Below are 15,581 nucleotides of genomic sequence, written 5' to 3' on the forward strand. Positions count from 1 at the left end.
ATCAAGTCCAATCAGTTTAATTAAACACAGCTGGACTCCAATGAAGGAGTAGAACCATCTCAAGGAGGATCAGAAGAAATGGACAGCAGGTGAGTTAAATATGAGTGTCACAGCAAAGGGTCTGAATACTTATGACCATGTGATATTTCAGTTTTTCTTTTTTAATAAATTTGCACAAATTTCTACATTTGTTTTTTTCTGTCAAGATGGGGTGCTTAGTGTACATTAATGAGAAATACAATGAACTTTTTTGATTTTAGCAAATGGCTGCAATGAAACAAAGAGTGAAAAAAATTAAAGGGGTCTGAATACTTTCCGTACCCACTGTACATAATACAGAGATCAAACAAATAACAGCAACAGCTAACAATCAGGTGCAACATTTTACTCTCTCTGATTGTAATAAAATGCTCCTGCACGTAATTCAGATGAATTAAAACACTGCTTTTCTGGTCTGGTAACACAGATAACTCTATTTTTGTACCGGCACAAAGCTGGTCTAAGAGCAGATCCAGGCACAGTGCAAAGCCTTTTTTTCCCACGTTTGTACTGAGCTGCCGTTTTCACTACTTAACACAAATCGACGCAACAAGGGGCGCGTCGGTAAGGATGCACACGTGAAGTGCAATTTTGGTGCTACATTTTGAGGTGAAATCACACTTCCCTTCCGGTAGCTCAGACCAGGTCGAAGTCTGGTGCAGCCAGTGGAGTGGGAACGGACCTGTCCACAATCACAGACAGAATTGGTGGATATTCTACGTATTTGATCCCACGAACATAAATTATTAAAACAAAATGTCTTTGTGTAATCATATGAAAAAAAATGAACATGACTTTTGTCTATTTTATTTGACGTGAATCGGGCAGTTGGTGCGTGTCATGACACAGTAGCCTGTCTCAGCCATAACATATAAAAGGCCCTGGTGTTAACTACAAATCTACTCAGCTACGCAAGACCACTGAGTGGGACACCGGGTCATTTATGCACAAAAGGTTAAACAATTTAACTAATGATGAAACATAAATCAAGCACACGCAAGGCTCCCGATGCAGTTTATTTATTAACACCACAACATCAGTGATGTTTGGAGCACATTGGTCTTCATCAGTGCTGTTAGTATTTTAATTGAGTCGGGGGTTTTCAGTGTGCGTCATTTACTTCTGCTCACTCCTCAACATCGTTTCAGCACCAAATTTCAGAATTTTGGATGAATGTTCTTTGTTCACTTTGACATTTAATTAATGCCGATGTTTGGTGTCTGTTAGATGCAGTTCAACATCATCACACCTACATGTGCTCTAAACATGCAGAACTTAGATCGGTGTTTGCGTTGCGCCTAGATTCATGAAAATAGAGCCCATACTATGATTGGACTGACGCAGGGAGGTGCACAGTTGGCTTCATAAAGTTTTCATAAGACCACAGGTTCAGCTATTTATTTTGGTCAACCGGCACGTGGCTCGTTTTGATGACAAGACGAGAGCTCCCAGAGGAGTTCATTTTGAGCATAAAGCAAAGTTTGGTTTGTTCCATCATGTCTTCAGCACAGTTTCTATTGTTTACTTCTAATGGCAGGAATTTTGTAAAAATTTTAAGCGCACACAAACATCGCGATTCATTTATCGCAAGATTGCGATTTCCTGGAAGGTGTTTCAAGGTGTTTCTACTTCCTCTCACTGTAAAAAGAAGGTAATATGGATACCGTCGCTGCCATCTTGTGCTGTCGATGTACAGGGTTCCCACTCCAAGTCAAATGTATAGTTTCCTGACTTTTTCCCCGACTTTCACCTACTAAAAAGCTGAAATTGAATGATCTGCTGTTGGGCTGAGCGGATGAGAAACAGACACATTTCCCCACCAATTTGCAAGCTCAGTTATGTCAATCATGACATCACATCCCCCCTTTTACAGCATCAAATAACAACTTCAAACCAAACTCAACACAAAAAATGAAGACAAACATCAGCTGATCAGACTCCCAGACAATAATGTACAGAAAGGAGAAAAAGTGCCACAAAGACCTGACAGCAGAATCCATCTGTCAGTCACTCTGAGCCGATGACTTCCTGAGAGCCTCATGTGTAAGAGATCTCTCTCTGACCTCTAAACCCTGCGCTGCCCCTGGCGCGCTGCCTTTTGGGACCTGAGCAAGCTTCGGTCCACCCTCAGAGGTAGGACGGAGGCTTTGATCTGCCACAGCTGAAATTGTTCGAGCCCGACTGACTGGAGAGATGATAGTCAGCAGCATGAAGGCCGACAGCCATAATACCACCTGACAAACTGAATCAGCTCATCGGTGGAGCAAACACCGTAACAGACCGAGCAGTAGGAGCCCATGTAGCTGAGATTTGCTTGTCACTCATCTTCCTCTTGAGCAGCTATGAAGGATGACAAGCCGGCTTAATATAAAGCAGGTCCTAGAAAACAGTACTATTGAACACTTCATGGGCTTTGATAGAAAACTCTTCATTGTTCTATCGCATTAAGATGGAAAGATCCATTTGGTATCTGTGTTTAAACAAAGCTGGTACTTTGCACTTTTACTTTTACACACAGAACAACGCAGATTTGTGTCTTAGTGAGATAGTAGTTTTAGATTAAAAAAATCATATGGCCTTATAGTCCTTTAAATTTAAATAATCTGATGCATGTTCAAACTGATGGATGTAACTTTTGAAAAAAAAAAACCAAGAGTGTGAAGAAATGTTTACTGTAAATGAAAACAACAGAGCAAGTAACTGCAAAACTCTCCGCTGATTTCGGTCTCCCATGTACATCAGTCCTGAATGGGAGACGTAGATGAACTGAGATGTTCATAAGAGGATGCAACTCGATACCCGGAAGCTGCTCCACAGATTGTGTTCTCTCTGCACGGTGCATAAAATCCTCACATTATCCGTGAAACATTATCAGAAGGATTTCAACCTGGGAACTTCTCAAATTTCACAGGCAATCCTCAGATTGATCCACCGAGCTGCAATCACTGCTCAGGCTGGTTAGGGATAAGATGACTTCACTGAAAGAATATGATTGAAAACTAACACAAAATCCTATCTGAAGGGTGATCCCATTGTCCCAAGAGGCTGCATTCACCAACTCTGCTCTGTCCCTTCCTCCGCGGCATTCATACAAATCTGAAACTTCAAAGGAACACTGGAGTTATCGGTTTTAAAGACCAGATTAAGAAGACAAAAAAAAGGCTTAATTTACAGAATATGGAACAGATTGTCAAGTGATTCTTTTCACTAAATAATAACTGTGGTTCTGTTTCAGTCACTGAGACTTTAATTCATACAATTAATTTATAGAAGCCACAAAGCAAATCAGAAGATTGCAGCAAAACATCCTTTGAAGAGGGTTTAATATACTCGAGCGTGGAGATACAACAATTTAAGCTAATTTTCTACACATACATTAACAAGCGCATGTACAGTTTAGAAAATACAAACGCAGAACTGAATCCAGCAGGTACTGAGCGTTATATTCTGATGTCCTGCTGTAATCTTTGCTGCTGTAGATTTTCTTCCAGTCCACTCTCATAATCCAACTCATAATCCAACAAGTATCAATAGATTTTAAAAGTTAGAATTTCAAATCAAGAACAAGAAGTTATGTTAGTTTATAGGTTTCCAGTTTTCATTCAGTACCTCGACACCCGACGAGGATGAGGAAGCCTCTGGTGCTGCGCCTCTAAAGTGAACTTTCTTTCCTTCTTAAGAACCTCTTTGAATCTGTTTGACGGATGATGAACTCCACAGAGCTGCCGGAGCACTCCGACATCCAAACACTTCACCCATCGGCTGCTCTTTCAAAGCCAATATTCATCCTGTTTTATAGCAATGAGCTTCATTTGCAAACGAGCTGTTTTATCTATACCTAAATATAACAGCAACATTTTAAATAGTGTAAGAATTAGGATAAATAAATGTAGATAGTAGAGGTTGAGGATGAGACTCTCTCCTGATCTCCAACATACACGACCACAGGTGGTTTGTTCCTTCCCTCAGATACAGCCCTCACGGCCGTCTTTCTAAATGAGGTTTCCTGGTTACGTTTAGTCACAAAATCCAGTTTGTTAAAAACTCAGTGTGATAGTAGTTTGGACTTAAAAATCATTTGAACTGTGTTGTGCATCAAAGTTGCTACTTCCTTAACCCTCGTGTTGTCCTTGGATCAAAATGACCCGCAGCTGTGCTCAACCAAGTTCTATTTTATTTTCATATTTTTTGGGATCATTGGTGACAAGGAGGCTGTGAGGGTTTCTTTAAAGAATGATGACCGATGATCCCAAAAAATATAAAAAATATAGAAATAAAATAGAACTTGGTTGAACAAGGCTGTGGGTCATTTTGACCCAAGGACAACACAAGGGTTAAAGTTTTGCAGCCTTCGTTGTCATGGCAACAGTAAAAACAGAAAGCGAACAGGGCCCCTGAATCCAAGTTTCCTGTTGTTTCCAAACATCATCCCAACCAGCCCGCTCCTAAAAACTCATATCATATAGACATCATCTGAACTTCATCATATTGTCATTAATCATAACTATGTAGCTGCTTGTGGGGATTGTAATGAGATGCTTGCATTGGATTTGTTTTTTTAGAGGACAATCTGGTCTATTTGTCTTTTTGGGTAGAAATTAAGTCTCTGAGGAGAACTGCTTGACGTAGTTTAAAATATAGAAACATTTTTTCCATCCTCTGACATGCGTAGGAAGCTTGTTGCAAACATTGATTTATGTAAAGTACAAAAGCTGCTGCCTGTGGTGTTTGTTCCTTCAGCTCCAACTCAGCCTGAAGACAATTTTTGTTTCTACTTCTAGTTTTCATGAAAGCCTTCGAACAACTTTTGTGGATCCCCAAAGGAGCCGTTGTCAACCTTGGCAATCAGGAGAATGTGTTTCTGACATCCAGCGTGTGGTCTGTTCAGCCAATCAGTGAGAGGTCAGACGGGGTGAGACCCAGCTCAGCATCCTTGTTTTAAGATAGTGTGCAGGGAAAAAGTGAATTAAGGTTTGCTGTCTGATTCAAACAGTTATATTATTAAAACCAGACAATGTAACACAAAATTCTAAATAGGATCAAATCTATAACGCTCAGGGAAATTTAAGAATTTACCTGAATAAATGGAGTTTTACTGCCATCAGATTGGGATTAGTGGGTGTTCATTTGTCACACAGACATTCTCTGTGACATTTCCTCGAGCACATCCCTTACAACCAATGTGTTTTAGATGCTGCTAGACAGTCTGTCAGTCAATCACGTACACTGAAGCATCTTCAGACCTGCTAACCAGTGATGTGCTAGTTGCTTCAGACAATGGACTCGTTTCTACACGTGTCCTCCTGGATCTCAACCTTTACAACAGAAATAGACTTTGGGATCAGAGGAACTGCACCAGGTTGGTTGAAATCACATCTATCCAACAGATTTCAATTTGTTCATGTCAACGAGGACTTTTCCACGTTTACAAAGGTTAGTAACAGAAGTATGCACGTGCAGGTTTTAATGTTGTCTCGTCTCATTCTGTAAAAGTCACTGAATGCAACTGGTTTTAAATCAAAGAACACATAAAAGCTGATATATCAAATCATCAGTGGAACTATATGGACGGCTCTGTCAGTTTGTTGGACTTTGTTGTATTTGCATCGATGGTGTCAGTGGATGGATCCTGCTGACTTCAGTGATCATCCAGCATGAGGGGGATGTTTTTGGTTCATGGGGAACTGTCTGAACAACAGGAACCGTCATGGATGTCAGCCTCTAAGGGCTGCTAGTCAGGCGCTAGATTGGCAGTCATGTTGTGCTGTGATGTGCAGCAGATGGCTTCCTGCTGTGGTTTCATGCAGTTCGTCTGGTTTTGTTGTGTTGCAGTCAGGCCCAGATCGTCTGTTGGTGTGTCTGTCAGTTCTTACCTGCACTGTGCTGTCTCTCTGCCATAGGTTCACTCACGAGCTCAGCCCCACGTCTGTCACTCCGGCACCAACAGAAACACACAACCTGGAGACCAAAGAACAGAACGGCTTCGGCTCAGACATGCTGTCATGCAGGCGGCATGTGGGCTCCGACACACACTGAAAGGATCAGAATACTGTTTTCACATTATTTAAATTCTGTATTTCACATTTCTCTACAACTCTCCTGCATATTTTGACTGTGATGGCGATTTTTTTTTAATCAACTGGTCGTAGCTAACTCCACCTCACATGTACCACACATACATGAGACACAGTATGTCTGCATTTATTGTGGTCCCTTTCGTGTTGTGTGGGTTGTGCAGATTAATTTAAAATGCCGGCACAACATAACTGCTGAGGCTGGAATTTTGGTTCTCGAAAATGACACATGAACACCTCAGCAGGTCTGTGCAAAAAGGGGTTTAATGTGGCTTGCAAAGGCACCAATGCACACCTTTCACATCTTAACACATTATTGCATTTTAATCAGAGAAAATGCACCATTTTATAAAAACTAGTAACAGACACATGCATGAAGGTGGATTTTGGGCCAGTGAACATCGTACTAAGAGATGTGTGAGGGCAGTTAATGATTAGTGGGTAGATCCCTCCATCAGATCCTTGGTGGAAATAGTCATAAAGCCAATGACACAAAAACCCAGCAGCCCAGTATCCATACTACCACATTAGTATACCAGAAACAGATTTAGTACGTCCCAATACATAGCATGTTAAAAGCAGTACGCCAAAAGTACCAGGATGTTCGACTACATCCAGTCGTATTTAACAGTCTGCAGGTCAGCATGACACTCGTGCTGTTCTGACCCACAATCCTCTGCAGTGGAAGATATGTCACATCTCCTGAGCTGCTGAGAGAGTTTGTGGCGCTGATGCTCCTCCCACAAAAAGGAAGAAGATGATGAAGATGAAGTGTACTCGTTACAAATCCAAGCCTTTTTCTTTTTACTTTATATGCGGTTTGTGACAGATGTGACCAAGAGGGTCAAAGGTCACGGCGCATTTTAATGAGGAAGTACTATGTCTCGACTGTAAACATGCATCAGTGCATACTTTACTTAAGTTTGGTTAACCCTAACCCTAACCTTCTTGACCACCAGTCTGGTTTCAACAGACCACTCAACAGAGACGGTCCTCCTTGCTGTCTTTGAGCAGCTTCACACTGCTAGAGCAGCCTCTCTCTCCTCTGTCCTGATCCTTCTTGACCTTCTGCTGCATTTGACACAGTGAACCACCAGATCCTTCTTTCCTCCTTCAGGACCTCGGTGTCTCAGCTCTGCTCTCTCCCTGTTCTCATCCTACCTCAACGACCTCACTTACCGGGTAACTTGGAGAGGATCTGTGTCTGAACCTTGTCCTCTCACTACTGGTGTCCCTCAAGGCTCCGTCCTGGGTCCCCTCCTCTTCTCTCTGTACACCAACTCTCTCGGCTCTGTCATTCACTCGCATGGCTTTTCCTACCACAGCTATGCTGATGACACCCAACTGATCCTCTCTTTTCCCCAATCTGAAACACAGGTAGCAGCATTAATCTCTGCCTGTCTGACTGACATCTCTCAGTGGATGTCCTCACACCACCTGAAAATCAACCTCGACAAGACTGAACTGCTCTTCCTTCCAGGGAAAGACTCTCCCACCCTCAACCTGACTACTACCTTCAACAACTCTGTTATCCCCGACCCTGATTGCTAAGAACCTTGGAGACACTCGACAGTCAACTCTCTCTTACTGCCAACATCACTGCAACAACATGTTCCTGTAGATACATGCTGCACAACATCAGGAGAATAGGTCCTCTTCTCACTCAGAAGGAGGTGCAGGCTCTGGTCCAGGCTCTGGTCCAGGCTCTGGTCCAGGTTCTGGTCCAGGTTCTGGTCATCTCACGTCTGGACTACTGTAACTCCCTCCTGGCAGGTCTACCTGTTAGTACCATCCGACCTCTGCAGCTCATCCAGAATGCAGCAGCTCGACTGGTCTTTAACCTCCTAAATTCACTCACACTACTCTACTCCTCCTCCTCTACCTCTTCCACCTCCTCCTCCTCCTCTACATCCAGGACATGGTCCAACCTTACATCCCAGCCTGCTCCCTTCGCTCTGCTTCTACCAATCAGCGTGTTGCTCCTCACTGAGCTAAACACTCTACAAAATCACAACTGTTTGCTGTCCTGGCTCCTAAATGGTGGAATGAGCTCCCCACTGACATCAGGACAGCAGAAACTCTGAACATCTTCCACCACAAACTAAAAACACACATCTTCAGACTTTACCTTGAACAAGAAAAACTTTAGTAGCTTAAAATGAAACTTACTGATAGAACTTTGAAGTTTGGCTTTCTAGAAGAAAATTGTATTTTCTTGATTCTTGTTGTTCTGGGTTTGAACCCTCATGGTTGAAACGTACTTATCATAAGTCGCTTTGGATAAAAGTGTCAGCTTAATGTAATGTAATGTAAAATATCCTGCTCAACAGCGCAGAACAGAAAAGACGACTGTTATGACATCACCAATTGTATTTAAAAGTTTGAGTGATTGCGTGGGAAACTGTCATCACAAGCAGCTGTTGAAGAGCTTAGACTGATGCATCTATCTTGAACTTTCAGTACTACACTGTTCAAAGACATAACATTTATGAAAGCACTAAAACAAACTGAAACCAATGGCTTCTGGCAAGGTCTTACGTTTCATACTTTGTGAAAGCGTTGAAACACACACACACACACACACACACACACACACACACACACACACACACACACACACACACACACACACACACACACAGTTGCTTATTTTCTTAACCAATACATGTGAGAGATGAAATGCAGAGCAACGAGAGCTCCTCTCTGTGCTGCTCATTAGGTTGACTGCTTAAATTCAGACAGTTAATGATACAGACAGAAAGACAAATGAAAAAAGAATTGAAAAACCAATGAACATGAAGCAGTTCACGTGTACATGCAGACACACAAGGAAAGCTACACACTGAACCTCCTGTGTACATCACACTGCGTCTACCTCAGTCTACACACAGACTTGAAGAAATAACGTGGAGGTGGAATTAGTTGTTAAGATCAAATAACTTCCTGTCCGGCGATGATTAATTGAGCAACACTCAGCAACAGCGCAGCAAAACTCGCTTGAGATTAATTCAATTTGATTCAGTTTTATTTATACAGCACCAAATCACAACATAAGTCATCTGGGGTGCTTTAAGTTAGAAGGTGGAGGCCTGAGCAGAAAAACTCTGATCTGGAGCCAGAGATAAATTAAGTTAGACACAAGAGTAGGGAGGACGGAGAGGAAAAGGCTACAGAAGAGAGAAGACATATTCCACCTCACATCAACATCTGTGCTGGTGAGATCGGATCACAAACGTCCAGCTTTAAGTCGTCTGCGTTTCATGCGTCTCCACATGTGTCCTGAGTCCACACTTGAGATCTTATGTCATTTTGATGCTCTATATGCAAATATACAAGTAAATAAGCACAAGAACAGGAACCTAAACTTCAAATCCCGAAAGTCTCGTGTCAGATTAATGGATTGTTGCAGGTCATTGCTGCTGTGGTTTAATGGAGGGGGCGGCAGGTATGATGAAAAAAGCTAAAGCCAAGGAGGCTTTGGTGAAACAAGCCTCATGTAGCAGCGTGCTTCAAATCACTAATAAGCTGCTTTGGAGTTCAAGTTTGCACTGAAATTCTCCTCCTTTCTGTACAGTTCAGCTGCGCTCAGCACAATCACACAGGAGAGTTTTTTTCAATAGTAACAAAAAAAAGAAAAGAGGAGCAGACAGAGATCTTCACATGAAAGATTAAATAGAGGAAAATGAATCCAAAACGAACGGACCTATTGCACCTACAGATATAAGAGCTGCATTTATTTTTGTTCCTTGTTCAGAAGAAGTCAGCTGAGTAGACGGTCTTCCAATGTGGCCCAGGATGGATTGAAGACTTTGATTTCATTTCCATTCCAAAGACAATGTGGCCACAAGCATCCCAGACCACCTCCGAATGCTGCCTGAGCAGATCAGACCTCAATATGTCCTGGGTGCATTCCCAGCTGCGCTTTTGCTGGTCACCTGTGATCTGATCACGCCAGAAACGGGGTGGAAACGGGGTAATAAATGCATGAAGTGGGAGACAGAGAATAGGGGAGAGGAGCTCAGTGCATCATGGGAGGTCCCCCTAGAGTCTCGGCCAATAGCTGCACATCTAAATAATGCTTCAGGGTCACCTGAGTCAGCTCTAACTATAAGCTTTATCAAAAGTTTGAAGGCTGATCTTAGAAGTAGAGACGTCGTCTGCCTCCTGAACTGAAGCAGGGAGCTGGTTTCACAGGAGAGGAGCTGGACGATGAAGGTTCTGCCTCCCATTCTACTTTTAGAAACTCACAAGCAGGCAGCACTCTAAGAGAGAAGGGTTATAGGGTTATATTATGGAAATTGGTGCTTAAAGAGTTTGTATATGAGGGGACATTTTACAGAGATGAGAAGCTGATGGGAGAATTATGATCTCAGGTCTGCAGGTTTTTCAGAGAGTTACTGGGACATTCATAATGTGTAATTACAACATCCCAGCTGAGAAGTAACACGTGCATGGACTAGTATTTCAGCCAGGTGAAAGACAGCGGTCCCAGAGACTTTCTTTATTTTTGAGCAACTGGTAAGATAGTGAGTTTCTGAGGTGTTTAGGTCAAAATACAATAATTTCAGTTTTGTCTAATTTAGAGGTAGAAAATTATAGGTCCTTCAGAACTTGGTCTCCGTGACATGCTTGAAGTCTGATTTGTTTCACCTGGCTTCATGAAGTGAAAAATAGCTCGTGACACTTCACGACTGACTTGTGTGTGCATGGAAAAGTCATTGTTTTTGTTGCTAGGAATCGGTACCCCCAGGACTCTGACTCACAGATTTCACCGGGCCTGGAGGAGAGCTGCTGCTCCTTCAAAGAATCCAGCTGAGGTGGTTCTGATTCGGAGCCCTCCCAGGCGACTTCCTTTACAGGGTTTCTGGGCACGTCCAACTGGTAAGAGACCCAGAACTCACTGGAGCGATTTAATGTCTCGTCTGGTTTGGTAACACAGCTGGATCCCCCAGGAGGAGCTGGACATCACAACCCGAGCACAAAGAAGCAGATACATGGACAAATGAATGAATGAATGGATGAATGGATGGATAGATGGATGGATGGATGGGTGGGTGGATGGATGGGTGGATGGATGGGTGGATGGATGGATGGATGGATGGATGGATGGATGGATGGATGGACAGCTCTCCTGTGTTAGAATGTACAGCAGGTTTAAGTGGATTATAAAGTGTAATGTGTACTAGCGGGTGGTGCCTGACCCATGGTGGTAGGCCTGGGCTAAAAGTGCCGGGGATGATGTTTTGTCGCAGTCCTACCCTGGATGAAGGGATGACTCATCATTGACATTCACAAACTGGAATCTATCTGATAGCTATAATTTGAACTGACCCTGACCCTGTGCAAATCCCTGAATACTAATGACATGTTCCAGTCTTTGTAATAAAATGTTGTGATCAGTGCTGTCAAATGCAGCACTGAGATCCAGATGGACAGTCATGAAGACAAATCCATAATCTGAGGCTATGACAACACCATGGCTAACTTTCCCCAGTGCATAATTAATTTGCAAAAGCTTTTTTAAGAATTTTAGAAGTAAAGAACAGGTTGGATTTGATTCAACAGTCAGATAAAGCGCTTGGATTCAAAGTAGATATTTTAAGATAAGCTTTGATTACAGCCTCCTTTAAAGGTTGCAGTAAGTAGGCTGATAATAAAGGTAGATTGATCAGATCTAAGTGTTAATTAATTCTCGAGCAGACTTGTTGGGATCTAAAACCCACGTTGATGGTTTGAAGTGAGCTCAGAGAGACCTATACAACAAAAGTATAAATCCAGTCAGAAACTCATGCAGCCATTGCACCAGCTTTGACTCCTTGTCAGCATGTCGACAACCGTCTGAGTTCATTAAATGTGAATTTTTGACCGATGGATGTCCTCTGAAGCGTTTAACCACTCGTCATGTTTTTCTCCGGGAGCAGTTTGGTTTGGGAGATGGAGGACAACAATGTGTTGGGTGGTGTTTTTCTTTCTTTGAATAGCTTTGTGTGTCTGTGTGGAATTCAGTGTGCAGCACGGCCCTGCCGGTAGACCTCGTGTCAGTATCTGCAAATCCTGTCTGGGAAAAATAAGCGCATGAGATGCAGTGACACGGCGGCCTGATCCCACAGTCATTTACAGAATGTAAATAGGATGCCAGCTTGTAGTCAGACTGTCAGCGAGCAGCCTCGTGGCACCAGCATCTGCATGTTGATCTGATTTGTAAGAGCCGAGCGATCACATCCTTCCTTATTCTATCGAGTATTAGTTTCAAGGAGTTCCAAAGTAGAAAGATCAAACTGTGCTTTCTTGTTTCAGGCCTTGATTAAAATAGAAAAACGGGAGGGAACATCTGTGCAATAGCTTTTAAATATTAGTGCAGAGCAAAAGCACTCAGATACATCTTTACCTCTGTAAATGTAGAAAATAACTAGAGCAGTTGTTAAATGGAGTCACTCCAAACAGACTGGTTAAAGGCCTGTTGCTGTCAATGACACCTGCGATAAACATGCATGGCAACCCAAGATGAGATTTCCTGTGCATGATTTGAGCTCAGCCCAGTGCTGTCTACAATGAAGCAGGATACTCACACTTTAAATATAATACCTAAAAACTCCAGCACTGGTGACACTGCTGTTTTATATAAAGTCAAAGTTTGTTAACACACCTGCTTATGAACTTTAGTGGGCTTAGTTTGTTAACACACCTGCTTATGAACTTTAGTGGGCTTAGATCCAATGACTGGCCATATATTTAGACCCTTTATGAGTTCAAGTACTAATACAACAATGTAAAGATGTTTGATAAAAGCTCAAAGTGCTGCATTCAAATTTGACTTTACCAAAGTTTATTAACATTTTCAGCAAAAATTTACCTAAAAAGTCTAAAAATATTTTTGCTGCAGTAAAACATCAGTCCCCCGTGAAACAAATTTGAATTAATGTATAAATATAGTTCATAAATATTGATCTTTATTTTTAAAACAACTTTATAAGATGCTTCACAGAAATGAGACAAAATAAAACCTCCACTTAAAACCCAATAAATAATATATGAATAATAACAATAATAATCATAATAAATTAATTAACTGGAATAACAAATTGAAATCCAGTGTTCATTGAAAATACATGTATGTGTTGTTACCCTACAGAACTGTGAGTTCAATGAGGATGACGTATGTGGCCGGCTTAGACCAGAAGACGACGTCAGGACGGAGAGATATAGTTGATATTTCCCTGGTGAACTACAGCTGTGGCCCAAGGTCGACTGTCATGCTCCTTGCTAAGGAGAGAGGCCTCCGTGCAGCCCTCGGTCAGGTGTTTTCGTAGCTTGACGAAATGGATGAGCTGTCTTCCTGTAAGAGGCCGTATGGTGTTTGCCTCCTGCCTGCAGGTGTCCAGTAATTCAGCCAGGACATGTCATGCTGCCATCTGTAGCATCCTTTGGTCAGTGTGGTCTCACTGAAACCATGTGCTGGTGCAGCGGAGGCAGCAGCTCTCCTGACTGGAGAACCGCTGGTGGAGGTTTGTTTGGCAGGTCAGGATGTCGTATGTTGCACGGCTGAGAAAATTGAACCTGCCTTGTGGTCTCTTTCAGAGATCAGTCCAACTTACTGAGCTGTCAATGGTTCCCTCCTACTCATGCCCTGCTGTTATTAAACAAGATCAAGGCTACTTTAATGAAAATACTTCCACTGACCACTAGATAATCTTAAGTAGAGATGAAAAGTGGAAACTGAGGTCAAATTTCCAGAGTTTTAGACCCTTCACTGCAAAATGTCCTCCTCTCCTCTGAATGCCTCCTGAACCTGGGAACAATCAGCAACGGGTGGTCAGCAGATGTCAAGCTGAGATGTGTAGTTCAGGGAGAGAGGTCAGCAACATGGAATAAAACAAGGCCTATCTATGACTGAAAAAGAAGTTCAAGTTTGAAATCCGTTCTAAATGTGCATGTCAGTGCATGGAGGACAAGACAGGAGAATTTCAGGCTCATTTTCTCATTTCACATTTGATTTCCGGAGCAGACATCATAATAACAAATGACAACAATCCATTTGGCCATAAACAAAGGTATGATTATGAATCCCTGCTACAATCACTGTGTGCTTTTGGGTCAAGAACCATCTCTTCTGATTTAACATGAGAAATTAATTAGCCATCCAAGATCATGTTGTAGGTGATGTGACGGAGGAGAGGTCGTCTTTATTGGCAGATATAACTGAGTGTCGTCTGCATAATGGTGAAATAAATGATTAAAACTGTTGCGTTGTGAACTATGACTTCAAATGACATGACACTGGTGGCAAAATAATTAAAAACAATAGTGGGCTGAGACAAGTCCCTTCTCGCTGCCCTGAGAGACGAAGAAGACACCGACCTCACACATAAGAAGACTCAAGAAGATTCCCTGTCGGTAATCAACGCTACCACAGCCAGCAGAGAAGTTTCAACAATTAAAACAGCACAATAACAAGCGTCCAAATTTAGTCGACTATCAGTGTCAGTATTATTTTGCCACTACTATATTAGACACCCACCCACCGACATCTACAATGTAATACAGTTGAATCCACACTCAAAATGAACCCTCTGGGTTGAGCAGTATTTTAAAGTTCATCTCTTCCTTTATCTGACCATTGGTTGATTTGAATGGTCAGGTTCCCATTTGTTCCAAGCCCAGTAGATGAAGCTCAGTGTTGCCGTCCTTATTACTGTTGTGCAGTGAAACAAACAATCTAAAAGGTAATGTAAAGAGCAGACTCCTTTATGACCTGCAGAATGGACTCCCACACACACTGCTTTTCAAATCGAACTTAACTCTTGTGTTGTCCTTGGGTCAAAATGACCTGCAGCTGTGTTCAACCAAGTTCTATTTTATTTTCATATTTTTTGGGATCATTGGTGACAAGGAGGCTGTGAAGGTTTCTTTAAAGAATGATGACCAATGATCCCAAAAAAAAAATAAATCTAAAAATAAAGAAATAAAATAGAACTTGGTTGAACACAGCTGCGGGTCATTTTGACCCAAGGACAACACGAGGGTTAAGAAAGAGGTTTCTTTTGTCTGGGCTGAGACAGGTCTTATGAAGGTTTTATTAAGCTTTATGTCATAAGCTTCTAAACGTCTAAACGACTTCTGGCTCCTGCTGTTATTGCAGTTTGGTATTGTGCTTCTTACAGTGTAATCAGAGATTCTTGTAATTGGTCCACCACACTTAACCAAACAAATCCACCCATCGGTTGGCCCGCTTGTAGAATTCATTACACCTGTCGCAAAAAATCTTGGTGTTTGGTTTAATTGCATTTTGAGTTTTGAACACCATATCACAAAGTTTGAGCAGTCCTGTTTCTATCACCTTCAAAATATCTCAAAAATCTGTTCTATCTTAACACTTCATGATGTTGAGACCATCATACATGCCTTCATCTCCTCACACCCAGACTACTGCAACAGACTCTTCACTTGCGTCAATCAAAAATCCATCAA

The 15,581-nt window shown here is 42.1% G+C and overlaps 1 protein-coding gene across 2 annotated transcripts in view; it reads right to left on the minus strand.

Moving 5' to 3' along the window:
• The window catches only part of lrfn2b (leucine rich repeat and fibronectin type III domain containing 2b), a 138,422-nt gene that overhangs the window by 44,247 nt on the left and 78,594 nt on the right, over positions 1-15,581 (minus strand). For both annotated transcript variants that reach the window (XM_069161699.1, XM_069161700.1), the window contains exon 4: positions 5,913-5,997. The gene's annotated coding sequence lies outside the window, so the exon portion shown is untranslated. The remainder of the gene's footprint in view (positions 1-5,912; positions 5,998-15,581) is intronic.

The sequence above is a fragment of the Embiotoca jacksoni genome, unplaced genomic scaffold (genome assembly GCF_022577435.1).
Source record: "Embiotoca jacksoni isolate LCO1_2020_lvr unplaced genomic scaffold, fEmbJac1.0.p SCAF_29, whole genome shotgun sequence".
In the NCBI taxonomy this organism is placed as follows: domain Eukaryota; kingdom Metazoa; phylum Chordata; class Actinopteri; family Embiotocidae; genus Embiotoca; species Embiotoca jacksoni.